Source organism: Cnephaeus nilssonii (genome assembly GCF_951640355.1).
Source record: "Cnephaeus nilssonii genome assembly, chromosome: X".
NCBI lineage: Eukaryota > Metazoa > Chordata > Mammalia > Chiroptera > Vespertilionidae > Cnephaeus > Cnephaeus nilssonii.
The window spans coordinates 84385588-84399043 of NC_137071.1; the positions used below are offsets into that span (position 1 = coordinate 84385588).

General features: G+C 47.1%; 1 long non-coding RNA gene and 1 pseudogene across 2 annotated transcripts in view; one reads left to right on the plus strand and one right to left on the minus strand.

Moving 5' to 3' along the window:
* Positions 1 to 7146, minus strand: part of LOC307096319 — a 36877-nt gene extending 29731 nt beyond the window's left edge. Inside the window, exon 1 of the long non-coding RNA XR_013813257.1 lies at positions 7033 to 7146. This is a non-coding gene — a long non-coding RNA (uncharacterized lncRNA). The remainder of the gene's footprint in view (positions 1 to 7032) is intronic.
* On the plus strand, positions 5870 to 6541 carry LOC307096027 (elongation factor 1-beta-like; annotated as a pseudogene). The gene has a single exon. The product of its transcript is annotated as an elongation factor 1-beta-like (transcript).
* Positions 7147 to 13456: the final 6310 nt, after the last annotated feature.

Consider the following 13456-nt stretch of genomic DNA (forward strand, 5'->3'; position numbering starts at 1 on the left):
GATCCGGCAGCGTTCGCGAGGAGCAGATCGCTACCGCTTGATGGCAGTCTTGTATCGCTAAAGTGAATCGGGCCTTTCCCGAGGCCATCCCCCTTACTCTCCCTCCGCCCTTTGGTACAAAAAAAAAAAAAAAAAAAAAGGTACAGGGGTATCCTATCTGAACAACAGGCCAGTGCTCACCCAATTGGCCACTCTGAGGGAGATAGGGAAGAGTGTAGACACAGCCAAGTGAACTTTCCTTAACATATGATCTTCAGGGAGTCCTTCAGACTCAGCAGTCTGGGGGTCCATTGGATTTCCCGCTGCACGCGACAATTAAAGTGCTGCGCCCTAGGGTGCCTTGACTTCCTGGAACACCTGGATGTGGGTAGGAGCTGACGCCCTGAGCCCTGAAAGCCGACCAGGCGGCCAGAGGAGAGCAGAAGAGAGGCCAGGTTGCCAGGAGAACAGGGGAACTCCAGATGCCGCTGTCCAGAGCGAGCAGTGAGAGCTGTGCCACCATGTCGCAAGGGACTGGAGGGCTACTACAGGGTTGGAGAAGAACCCCTGAGGATACCCAGAGAAGACCCCTGTAGATACCCATCAACTAGTGCGCCCAGAGGACAAGGCTCCCGCTCCCTGGATGGGGATTGTGGTCGCCCAGAGAGATGAGGAGAGGGATCCCAGATGCCATAACTGCTTTGGTGGCCTTTCCAAGCCCGTTCCTTCGGGCCACAGGACCACAAAGGCTCCCCAACACCCTAGGAGAGGCAACGTGGCTGCTTCTTCTTGGAAGGCTTCTGGTGCCTCCCTGCGCCTTTTTTGACCCACAAAGGGCGGAGGGAGAGGCCAGGCTTGCGGGGACAGAGGGATCTGTGGAGCCATCCTGAGGGCGGAATCCTTTTCCAGCAGGGCCGCGAGCAAAATTCCCTGCGCCTGGGGATTCATTGGGGAAGGCCTGTGGGCGGGCGGCGGGAGGGCATGGTCTGGGCATCCTGGAACATTGTGGGGCGGGTCTGTGTGGCGGGCACACCCGCACTGTGGCCGAGGAAGCGACACGGGGGCCCTGAAAGCAGCAGCGCTAGGCCAGCGGGGCGCCCCGGCTCCCCTGGGCTGAGGGGCGTGGCCTCGGCGGCAGCCATGTTCTCAGCTCAGCAGCTCCAGCTTCTATGGGGGCTGTGCCCTGGAGGCTTGCGCTGGCTGCGGGAGCCAGGTCCACCTGTGCGCTCCATGCGAGGTGCACCCTGCGGAGGCCTGGGACCCGACCACCAGGGAGACGGGGAAAGGCGAGGAGGCGGCAGCCCCGTGAGGGACAGCGTCTTCCTGCCCCCTTTGACCATTTCCCCCTGGGGTTTGTGGGCTCGCGCACTGGCGGCCAGTCCCAGACCAGGCCGAGTCCAGCAGGTGCAGGGCAGCTTAGAGTGAAGAGGTGTGTGTGGCATCCTAGTGCTCGCGCCTAAAAGAGAGCCTACGTCCCAGGACACACAGCGTCCCACACGGACCCTTTCTGCCATGTGGGACAGAGTGCCAACACCCACTGGGCACTGCGTACCCTCGGAACAGATCACAGGGGGTAGGATCCCTTTGTGGAGAGGGCATCATCCGCTGGATGGAGGTGATAGAGGTCAGTTTCCCTCAGTTCACCTCCAGAACGCCCAGTAACTAAGCAGTCTATGTCCTGCCCCCCCTAGGAAGACACCCATCCAGGCGCGCCCTTGGATTCACACACACACACACACACACACACACACACACACACACAGGAAAGCACGCTCATTTTCTCAGCGGGTACTTTAACTTAAATCGTGGGCCTGGCTTGAGGGTCAGTCTGAGACTACTTCGGCTGAGGTCCAATCCGAATCTGGATTTCAGGTCCTGGCTGTAGGACTTGGCACATGTTTCTGGCACAGACCGCACAAGGACCCAGAGCCCTTAAAGGGGCACCAGTAGCAAACCCAAAAGACCACAATGGTCTTCCCGGAAGCTTTCTCTAATCCCGCCCAGACATGGCGGCCACCATGGTCCTGAGTCTTGGCTTCCTATGAGCCAGGGGACAGGCACCCCAAAGCCCTAAGCCTTGTGCGAAGAAGCCCGTCTCTACAGCTTCCTTGGACCAGCCAGCAACTGGCTAACCTCTTGACCTCGGGGACCTGGACCCATAGCCCCTGTGCATATCTTCACTCCCTTGTCAGTCTCCTATGCTGCAAAGGACCCGGCAGCGTTCGCGAGGAGCAGATCGCTACCGCTTGATGGCAGTCTTGTATCGCTAATGTGAATCAGACCTTTCCCAGGGCCATCCCCCTTACTCTCCCTCCGCCCTTTGGTACAAAAAAAAAAAAAAAAAAAGGTTCAGGGGTATCATATGTGAACAGGCCAGTACTCACCCAATTCGCCACTCTGAGAGTGATTGGGAAGAGTTCAGATACTGCCAAGTGAACTTTCCTGAATAAATGATCTTCAGGGAGTCCTTCTGACTCAGCTGTCTGCTGGTCCATTGGATTTCCCGCAGCACGCGACAATTAAAGTGCTGTGCCGGTGGGTGCCCTGACTTCATGTAAAGCCTGGATGTGGACAGGCGCTGGCCCCCTGAGCCCTGAAAGATGACCAGGCGGCCAGTTGAGAGCAGAAGAGAGGCCAGGGTGCCAGGAGAACAGGGGAACTCCAGATGCCGCTTTCCAGAGGGAGCAGTGAGTTCCGTGCCACTTTTTCACAAGGGACTAGAGCACTAGGACAGGTTGGAGAAGACCCCCTGAGGATACCCAGAGAAGACACCTGAAGATACCCGTCCACTAGTGGGCCGTGAGGACAAGGTTCCCCCTCCCTTGATGGGGGAATGTGGTCCCCCAGAGGGATGAGGAGATGTATCCCAGACTCCATTACCTCTTTGTTGGCCTTTCCAAGCCCATTCCTTCTGGCGACAAGACCCCTAAGACTTCCCAACACCCCAGATAGGAATGGGTGCAGTTGTGTTGGAAGTTTTTTGGCACCTCTTTGCACGTTTTTTATCCAGAAATGTTTGGAGGAGAGGCCTGTCTCCAGTGTACAGAGGGGAGCTGCATTGCCATCATTTTGTCAGCTTTGCAGCCCCAGCTCCTACTTTGGCATATGGATCTATGGTGCAGCAGTGACATCCAGTGGATTTGTTTTTTATCAGTGCCTTTGCACCTGTGGATGCCATGGGGCATGCCTGTGAGCGGCAAGCGGGCTCGTTCTTAAGCCCAGAGAGCAGTCTGCGGAGGGTCAAAGGCTGGATACAGCTGGAGGACAAATCACCTTCTCCTGATAGAGCATACATGTGTTAACCGCTAGAGGACCTCAAATACCTATTCTTTTTTTTGCAGAAACCAGAATACCTCTAATATTCCCTATATGTATGAGTAGTCTCCTTTGTCAATTACCCCTTTATTACTTCATCCTAGCTAGGAAGGACAGTGCCTGCCAATTGGCCAATCTCACTGCCAATACTTTACAATTCAATATCACCTGCTGGCTTAGTTTCTCATCTTGCAGCTGGGGATATATAAAACCTTTATGTCTCTGGAATTGGGGAACACTTCCTGGTGATCTACCTCTACACACTTTTCTAATGCATGGGCTACCTCACTTCTTCGAACCTAAAGAAATGTCAGACAACACTGATGGATCTTCTTGCTCGCCCCTTCTCCCAAAACTGTAGCTAGACAGACACAGGCACGCTCTTCTCTTACCTGGCTAATTACTAAATTTTGGCTTCTCTTTGCTGTGCCCATATATCTTCACACTACTATTAACCCTTTGCACTCACTTGTTTTTTTCTCAATTCCTTTATTCTAATGCTAACCGTGTCGAGTCACACTCAACATCCGAGTGCAAAAGGTTAATATTTGGATCCATAGTACTCAATTTATTAAAACAATTCATTCTTGTATAGCAGCCATATAGCTCCAAATGGTACTGTCTGAAGGATACCAAGCCCTCACTCCTCCAGAACAAAGTTGTTATTTTGGGCCCTTGGACAAACATCAGCAGCAACCTTCGTCAGTAAGTAACAAGTATGGGACATAACAACTCCTTGGAAGGCGCTTTAGAGCAACGGTCGCCAACCTTTGGGACCTCACGGACCACCAGTGGTCTGAGGACCAGCAGTTGGTTACTGCTGCCTTAGAGCAAGTATGTCAAACTCGCGGCCCGCATGCTGCATGCAGCACACAATGAATATTTTTGTGGCCCAGCCAATAACAGTATATAAGAAACACTTTAATAAAAATTTCGTAATTTAAATTTTACAATATCCTATAATACATAATTATTAATAACGAAATACAACATTCACTAATGACTGATTACTATAATTGTGTTGCATTCACTTCCCTTTAGCGGCTTACTTGCTCCTCCCTCGAGCCTCGCTCCTCCCTCGCGCCTCGCTCCTCCCTCGCGCCTCGCTCCTCCCTCGCGCCTCGCTCCTCCCTCGCGCCTCGCTCCTCCCTCGCGCCTCGCTCCTCCCTCGCGCCTCGCTCCTCCCTCGCGCCTCGCTCCTCCCTCGCGCCTCGCTCCTCCCTCGCGCCTTACGCGCCTTACGCGCCTTACGCGCCTTACGCGCCTACGCGCCTACGCACCTTCTCTCTCCAGTAATACCAGCAAGGAATAATTTAGCAGTCGATTGCCACGTCATTAGTCTGGGACTGACTTGTTAGGTGTGTGTAACAGGAAATATTTTGCTTTTGGAGAATAAGAAAAATAGGTTTATTTGCGTTACTCTTATTAATTTGTGCAGTTATTCAATGTCTAGTAAGTTAATGTTCAAAAAAAGTATTGATTTTTATTAAAATGTTCTATTATTTTATGTTAACAATGACTCATTTATTTTAGTCCTTTGTATTAAGCATATCTCTATCGAAATAAACCTTGGTTTCTATGAAAATTGTAGGGTTTTTTTGTGGCCCAGATAAACTTAAACCTTGTTTATTTGGCCCGTGTTAGCCTTTGAGTTTGACATGCTTGCCTTAGAGCAGCGGTAGCCAACCGGTGGTCCGCGGACCACTGGTGGTCCGTGTGGTCCGAACTTTTGGCGACCGCTGGTTTAAGGAAACCTTTGGAACAGCGCTTGCCACCGGTCCGCAAGGTCCAAAAGGTTGGCGACCGCTGCCTTAGAGGATCGTACCCAGAGGAGGGAGGCCCTGCAGTTAACTTCAACTCATACCAATATGAGAGTTAACAAGTAAGGGAACCCAAAGCCCCACAAAGACCCGATCAGCTTGAAAGAGGCTAGAGTGGTCTTTGCCCGGAAATCCCCAAAGAATTGGGTTCCCATACCTTGAGGGGGATGACTATTCGGTAGGAAGTTAGCCATGAGTGGCTGGGATGAAGCCCGCCCTGGGGTCCTGAACATGGGTTGGGCCAACGTTGCCTTCAGTCCGCCTCTCTATGGACTGCTCAGCTGACTGCCAGCAGGCAAGTTCGGAGCCAGCCAGTTCTTGGCCCAAGCTCAGAGGAAAAGGACATGACCTCAATGCCAATGTGACCTTACTAGGACCCTGGGCTTATTAAAATGAAATTTGCATTTCGGCATGCTGAGAAGAAATATTGTTTCTATCAATCATGCCTGAATGCAGATGAAAGGCTCCACTGAGAAAATCCCCTTTAAACCCAGGAATTTGGGATCTCTCTTCTCTCTCTCTCTCTCTCTCTCTCTCTCTCTCTCTCTCTCTCCTCTTCCCTCCCTCCCTCCCTCCCTCTGGACAGGCCCACTCCTTATTTGGCAGGGATCTTCAATAACCCCCATTTTACACTACTTGTATTTTTGTTGACCGTGAAATCTTTTCTGCATGGACAAAAAGAACTGAGATCCCAGCCAGTAACCCCAATCGATAACACCTGCACTTCTCTTTGCTGCCGCCCAGCTCCCACATCAATGGCCGCCGTGGGTTTTGGAGACCTGAAAAGACCCATTGGCCTCCAGAAGCCCGGAGACTACCAGGTGCTTCATGGAGGGGTATGTGCATCACCAGCAGATGTGGCAGTATTTGAAGCAGTCCTCGACCCACCACTTGCCGAATCGTACCATCCCCCACGTTGGTATAACCATCACATCAAGTCTTATGAAAAGGGAAGGTCAGCCTGCTAGGAGTGAGGAAAGCTTTGGGCAAGTGTGGCCCTTGCTCATGTGGAAGACTCCACATGAAGTGCAGCTACAGATAGTAAAGATGTAGATGACATTGATCTCTTTGGAGATGAAGAGGAGGAAAGCAGAGGCTAAGAGAAGAACGCCTTGCACAGCATGAGTCAAAGAAATCCAAAAAAAACCCTGCACTTGTTGCCAAGTCTTCCATCTTATTAGATGTGTAACCTTGGGATGAGGCACAGACATGGCAAAATTAGGGGAGCTCCACTTAAACGGGACCATTTAAGCAGACGGCTTGGTCTGGGGCTCTTCTAAACAGGATCAGGTGTGGTATGGAATCAAATTCAGATACAGTGTGTAATAGAAGACAATAAAATTGGGACAGATATGCTAGAGGCACAAATCACTGCTTTGGAGGACTTCCTGCAGTCCATGCACGTGGCTGCTTTCAACAAGGTTTAAAGCCCACCACACACACACACACACACACACACACACACACACAAATACATAAATAAATAAATAGTAGCAAGCCAACAGAAAAAGACATTAACAGTTCACAGAAAATAACAATAAATACATATCTATCATGCATGTTCATTGTGGCATTATTTATAATAGCCAAAATATGTAAGCAATCTAAGTGTCCATCAATAGATGAATGGAGAAAAAAGTGGTGTATATATACAATTTGTGAATAAGACTCAGGCATAAAAAAGAATAAAGCATTGCCATCAGCAACAACAGGAATAGAACTAGAGGGTATTGTGCTGAGTGAAATAAATCACCGAAAGACCAGCAGTAGCCACCACAGGCCCGGGTCAATGAACTGCCCACTCACTGCAGGACGGGTAAGTTAAGGTCCATGCACAGCCCCCGCGTCCACCCCGTGTGCACCCCGCATCGTGGAAAGGCTGGGAAAGGCAAAAGGGAAGAGGGCGGAGCGGACCCACCTGGCTGAGGGCACGCTGCATGGAAAGACCTGGCCAGCTCTGCTCCTCGCCCGGGGCCGCCGGGCCTCCACTGCTCCACGCGTCCAGTTCTTCCGTTCCTCAGGGGTGGTGGGGGTGGGGTGCGGATTGCAGGTAGGGTGAGGAGGCAGTCCGGTTTCCGAGGCGTTGGCCCCGCCCGCGGGAGGGGTGGGAGGTCCTCAGACAGTCCACAGTGCGAGAAGGGGCGGGGAGAGGTGGGCTTGGGAAAGTCGGAGGGGAAACTTCTAGTCCTCTGCCATTTCCTCAGGAGAACCTATTTGTCCCCCTTGCAGGTTCCCTGCGGGCAAGAAGGCAAACAGTGAAAGTGATAGAAGGAACAATGAAACGGAAAGTTTATCATTCGACAGTCGCAAAGCTGGAGGGAAAATTGTTTAAACACGTAATTTATTTATCTTGTATAATTGAAACTTGTTGATGTTGCAAATTTACACCTGAGGAGGAAAGCAGAGGCTAAGAGAAGAACGCCTTGAGACGATGTTGATGTTGCAAATTTACACCTTTCATTTGTCCGAGGTCAACAGACTTTCACTGTTCCCTCCTCAGGTGAGAGGCAGGTTCCCAAGAGCCGCACTCCCTGCGCTCCGCCACCTCCTGCTCTTTCCCAAGGACCTGCTGGGGAGCCCCCGCCCCGTCCTCGGTTTTCCCGGGCCTGCAGCCCTGGTGGGGGGCGGGGAGGTGCTGGGCCCGAAGTCAGAGCCACTGGCAGGTTTCTCCCGCCTGACTGGTGCCTTGATTTACTTCTTCCTTCCTATTGAATAAAGAACACGCTCCTCTTGCAAAATCATGTTCAGGTGAGGGAGCCGCGTGTGGTGCAGAGAGGGAGAGGAAGACAGCAGCACCACGGGCCTGCTGACCCCGGACTTTGGAATTTCCTGCTGCTCCTCTACTGGCCACAAAGGACCTGCATGAGCCCAGGCTTCCCCAGACCACTGCTGTGGGCTGCTCCCAGCCTTGGGCTCGGGCTCTTTTGCCACTCATTCCCTTGCAGTTTGGGCAGCGGTGGGTGGGACTATTCAGGGCAGGAGGGAGGAGGACAGTGAGGATCCTGAGGTGCTTTGTCCTGGCCAGGCTCCTGGACAGATGGCTGCCTTTTTGCATTTCAGGTCAACACAGGAAATCTCACAAAAGCCAGCTGCCTTCAACTCCCAGGGGGTGAAGGGACTGCTTAATGCTCTGCCACAACTTCCCTACCTTTAAAGTGGAGCCTGAAAGAGCCTCCACCTCCTTCCAGGTGGAATTACCTGACCAATCCCTGGCCCTGGATCTCAGCTGCCCTGCTGGATTCCTCCCAGTGTTTCTTATCCTTCACTTTAGGGAGTAGTGGCCACTTCCCCATGCAGAGATCCAAGTCAAAGCCCTTTTTCTGTCCCCATTCCCTGGACTGACACAGATGTAATTACTACTCATTGTGCCAGGACACCGAGGTCTAAATGGCTTAGGCATTGTGAAGCAGGGTGGCACACACAGGGGTGCTTGTGCTACAAATCCATTGGTCTCTCCTTGCAACTAGCCAATATGTTGTGGCAGAATGCCCGGGATAATGATCAGCCAGCACTCTGAGGAAGGAAAGTTTAACCTTTATTTCAGAGATCTGCTAGTCCAGGGGAATTCCAGATCCAAAGCCTGAACTGAACTCCTGGGGGGGCTCTGACCTATATATCTCCTCATGTGGTGGCCCCTCAGGGTCCCCATAGCTCTGCCCAAGTCAGTCTTGGTGCGGCCTTGGGGGTATGTTCCTCAGCTCTGTGCAAGTCAGCTGTGGCGGGGGCCCTAGGTTTAGGCTCTGCAGCTCCACACAGGTCAGTCAGAGTGGGGAAGTAAGACTACAGTTTATCCCAATACTGGACTAGGTTGCAAGCCCTGCATTTTCCTTTTCATTTTTTTTTTTTTTTTTTTTTTTACTCCCTGAGATGGCCAGGGCCACCACTTTATTTTATTATTATTATTATTATTATTTTTTAATCCTTGTTTTTTTTTTCTTTCCAATTTTTTTATTAAGGTATTATATGTGTACATATCTTACCATTGCCCTCCCCCCACCCCACTCCCATATATGCCCTCACCCCCCAGAGTTTTGTGTCCATTGGTTATGCTTATATGCATGCATACAAGTCCTTTGATTGATCTCTTATCTCCCCCACCTCTCCCTAACCTTCCCCCTGTAATTTGACAGTCTGTTTGATGCTTTACTGTCTCTGTATCTATCTTTTTGTTCAAGTTTATAATGTTCTTTATTATCCATAAATGAGTGAGATCATGTGGTATTTCTCTTTCATTGACTGACTTATTTCACTTAACATAATGTTCTCCAATTCCATCCAGGTTGCTGCAAATGATGAGAATTCCTTCTTTTTTATGGCAGCATAGTATTCCATTGTGTAGATGTACCACAGTTTTCTGATCCAGTCATCTGCTGACGGGCACCTAGGCTGCTTCCAAATCTTAGCTATGGTGAATTGTGCTGCTATGAACATAGGGGTGCATATATCCTTTCTGATTGGTGTTTCTAGTTTCTTCGGATATATTCCCAGGAGTGGGATTACTGGGTCAAATGGGAGTTCCATTTTCAGTTTTTTGAGGAAACTCCATACTGTTCTCCACAGTGGCTGCACCAATCTGCATTCCCACCAGCAGTGCACGAGGGTTCCTTTTTCTCCGCATCCTCGCCAACACTTGTCGATTGTTGATTTGTTGATGATAGCCATTCTGACAGGTGTAAGATGGTACCGCATTATTGTTTTGATTTGCATCTCTCGGATAATTAGTGACGTTGAGCATGTTTTCATGTGTCTCTTGGCCTTCCTTCTGTCTTCTTTTGAAAAGATTCTATTTAGGTCTGTTGCCCATTTTTTTATTGGATCATTTATCTTCCTTTTATTAAGTTGCATAAGCTGCCTGTAGATGTTGGAGATTAAACCTTTATCAGTGATGCCATTTGCAAATATGTTCTCCCATGTAGTGGGCCTTCTTGTTGTTTTGTTGATGGTTTCTTTTGCTGTGAAAAAGCTTTTTATTTTTATGTAGTCCCATTTGTTAATTTTCTCTTTAGCTTCCATTGCCCTAGGAGCAGTGTCAGTGAAGAATTTCTTTTGGCATATGTCTGAGATTTTGCTGCCTGTGGATTGCGCTAGTATTTTTATGGTTTCCTGTCTTATGTTTAAGTCCTGTATCCATTTTGAGTTTATTTTTGTGTATGGCGTAAGTTGGTGATCAAGCTTCATTTTTTTGCATGTATCTGTCCAATTTTCCCAACACCATTTATTGAAGAGACTGTCTTTATTCCATTGTATGTTCATGCCTCCTTTGTCAAATATTAATTGAGCATAGTGGTTTGGGTCAATATCTGGATTCTCTATTCTGTTCCATTGATCTATATGTCTGTTCTTGTGCCAGTACCAGGCTGTTTTGAGAACAGTGGCTTTGTAATACAGCTTGAAATCTGGTATTGAGATCCCTCCTACTTTATTCTTCTTTCTCAGGATTGCTGTGGCTATTCGGGGTCTTTTTTTATTCCAGATGAATTTTTGGAGAGTTCTTTCAAGGTCTGTGAAATATGCCGTTGGTATTTTAATGGGGAGTGCATTGAATCTATAGATTGCTTTGGGTAGTATGGACATTTTAATGATGTTGATTCTACCAATCCATGAACATGGTATGTTCTTCCATCTGTTTACGTCTTCCTCTATCTCTTTTTTCAGTGTCCTGTAGTTTTCCGTGTATAGGTCTTTTACTTCCTTAGTTAAGTTTATTCCTAGGTATCTTAATTTTTTTTGGTGCGATGGTAAATGGGATTGCCTTTTTAGTCTCTCTGTCTGTAAGTTCACTGTTGGTGTATAGAAAGGCCATAGATTTCTTAGCGTTAATTTTGTATCCTGCTACATTGCCGAATTCATTTATTAAGTCTATTAGTTTTTTGACGGAGTCTTTCGGATTTTTTATGTACAATATCATGTCGTCTGCAAATAAAGACAGCTTTACTTGTTCTTTTCCAATTTGGATGCCTTTTATTTCTTCTTCTTGTCTAATTGCAATGGCTAATACTTCCAGTACTATGTCAAACAGGAGTGGTGAGAGTGGGCATCCCTGTCTTGTTCCTGTTCTTAGGGGAAATGTTTTTAGTTTTTGTCCATTGAGTATGATGTTTGCTGTGGGTTTATCATATGTAGCTTGTATTATGTTGAGGTATGAGCCTTTTATTCCCATCTTGTTGAGAGTTTTTATCAAGAAAGGGTGTTGGATTTTGTCAAATGCTTTTTCTACATCAATTGATATGACTATGTGATTTTTATCTTTCAATTTGTTTATGTGATGTATCACGTTTATTGATTTGCGGATATTGTACCATCCTTGCATTCCTGGGATAAATCCTACTTGGTCATGGTGTATGATCTTTCTGATGTACTGCTGGAGCCGATTTGCTAGAATTTTGTTGAGGATTTTGGCATCTATGTTCATGAGGGATATTGGTCTGTAATTCTCTTTCATTGTGTTGTCTTTATCTGGTTTTGGTATTAGGGTGATGCTGGCTTCATAGAAGGAGCTTGGAAGTGTTCCTTCCACTTGAATTTTTTGGAATAGTCTGAGGAGGATAGGTTTTAGTTCTTCCTTGAATGTTTGGTAAAACTCTCCTGTGAAGCCATCAGGCCCCGGGCTTTTGTTTGCCGGAAGCTTTTTGATGACTGCTTCAATTTCGTCCATAGTTATTGGCCTATTGAGCTGTTTAGATTCTTCTTGATTGATTTTTGGAAGGTTATATTTTTCTAGGAATATGTCCATTTCCTCCAGGTTGTCCAGTTTGTTGGAATAGAGTTGTTCGTAGTATTTTGTAACAATCCTTTGTATCTCAGCAGGGTCTGTTGTTATTTCACCTCTTTCATTTCTGATTTTGTTTATTTGGGTCCTCTCTCTTTGCTTCTTGGTGAGCCTGGCTAGAGGTCCATCAATCTTGTTTATCCTTTCAAAGAACCAGCTCTTGGTTTTGTTGATCTTATGTATTGTTTCTTTGGTCTCTATGTCATTTATCTCCGCTCTGATCTTTGTTATTTCCTTCCTTCTGGTTACACTGGGCTTTTCTTGCTGCGCTTTTTCTAGCTCTTTGAGTTGTAGGGTTAAGTAATTTATTACCATTGTTTCTTGTTTTTTGCAATAGGCTTGTAGAGCTATGAACTTCCCTCTCAAGACTGCTTTCGCTGTGTCCCATAGATTTTGGATTGTTGTGTTTTCATTGTCATTTGTTGCCATGATGTTTTTTATTTCTTCCTTCATCTCTCTGGTGACCCAGTCCTTGTTTAATAGCATGCTGTTTAGTCTCCATGTGTTTGATTTCTTTGGATTGTATTTATTGTAGTTGATTTCCAGTTTTATGCCTCTGTGATCTGAGAAGATGCTTGATATAATTTCTATCTTCTTGAATTTGAAGAGACTTTGCCTGTGACCCAGCATATGGTCTATCTTTGAAAATGACCCATGTGCACTTGAGAAGAATGTATATTCTGTGGCTTTGGGGTGAAATGTTCTGAAGATGTCAATTAATTCCATCTGGTCTAGTGAGTCATTTAAGATTGCTGTTTCTTTGCTGATTTTTTGTTTAGAGGATTTGTCCAGTGGTGATAGTGGGGTATTAAGGTCTCCTACTATGATTGTATTGCTATTAATCTCTCCCTTGATATCCTCCAGGAGTTTTTTTATGTATTTGGGTGCTCCTATATTGGGAGCGTATATGTTTACCAGAATTATTTCTTCTTGTTGGATTTCTCCCTTTAGTATTATGAAGTGGCCTTCCTTATCTCTTGTTATGGCATTTACTTTGAGGTCTATTTTGTTAGATATAAGTATTGCTACCCCAGCTTTTCTTTCATTTCCATTTGCCTGAAAGATATTTTTCCATCCCTTCACTTTCAATCTGTGTGAGTCTCTTGTTCTGAGGTGGGTCTCTTGTAGACAGCATATACTTGGGTCGTGTTTTTTTATCCATTCAGCTACTCGATGTCTTTTGATTGGAGCATTTAGTCCATTTACATTTAAAGCTATTACTGAAAGGTATTTCTTTGTAGTCATATCTATTTTTGTGTATGTATTCCTTCTTACCTGTTTATTTCTTCTTTTTACAGTATTCCCTTTAGCAATTCTTGCATTGCTGGTTTGGTGGTGATAAACTCCCTGAGGCTTTTTTTGTCTGCAAAGCTCCTGATTTCCCCTTCAATTTTGATTGATAGTCTTGCTGGATATAGTATTCTTGGATTCAGTCCTTTGCTTTGCAACACTTTGTATACCTCCTTCCATTCACTTCTAGCTTGTTGTGTTTCTGATGAGTAATCATTTGACAATCTGATGGGTGTTCCTTTGTAGGTAACTCTCTGTCTCTCTCTTGCCGCCTTTAGGATTC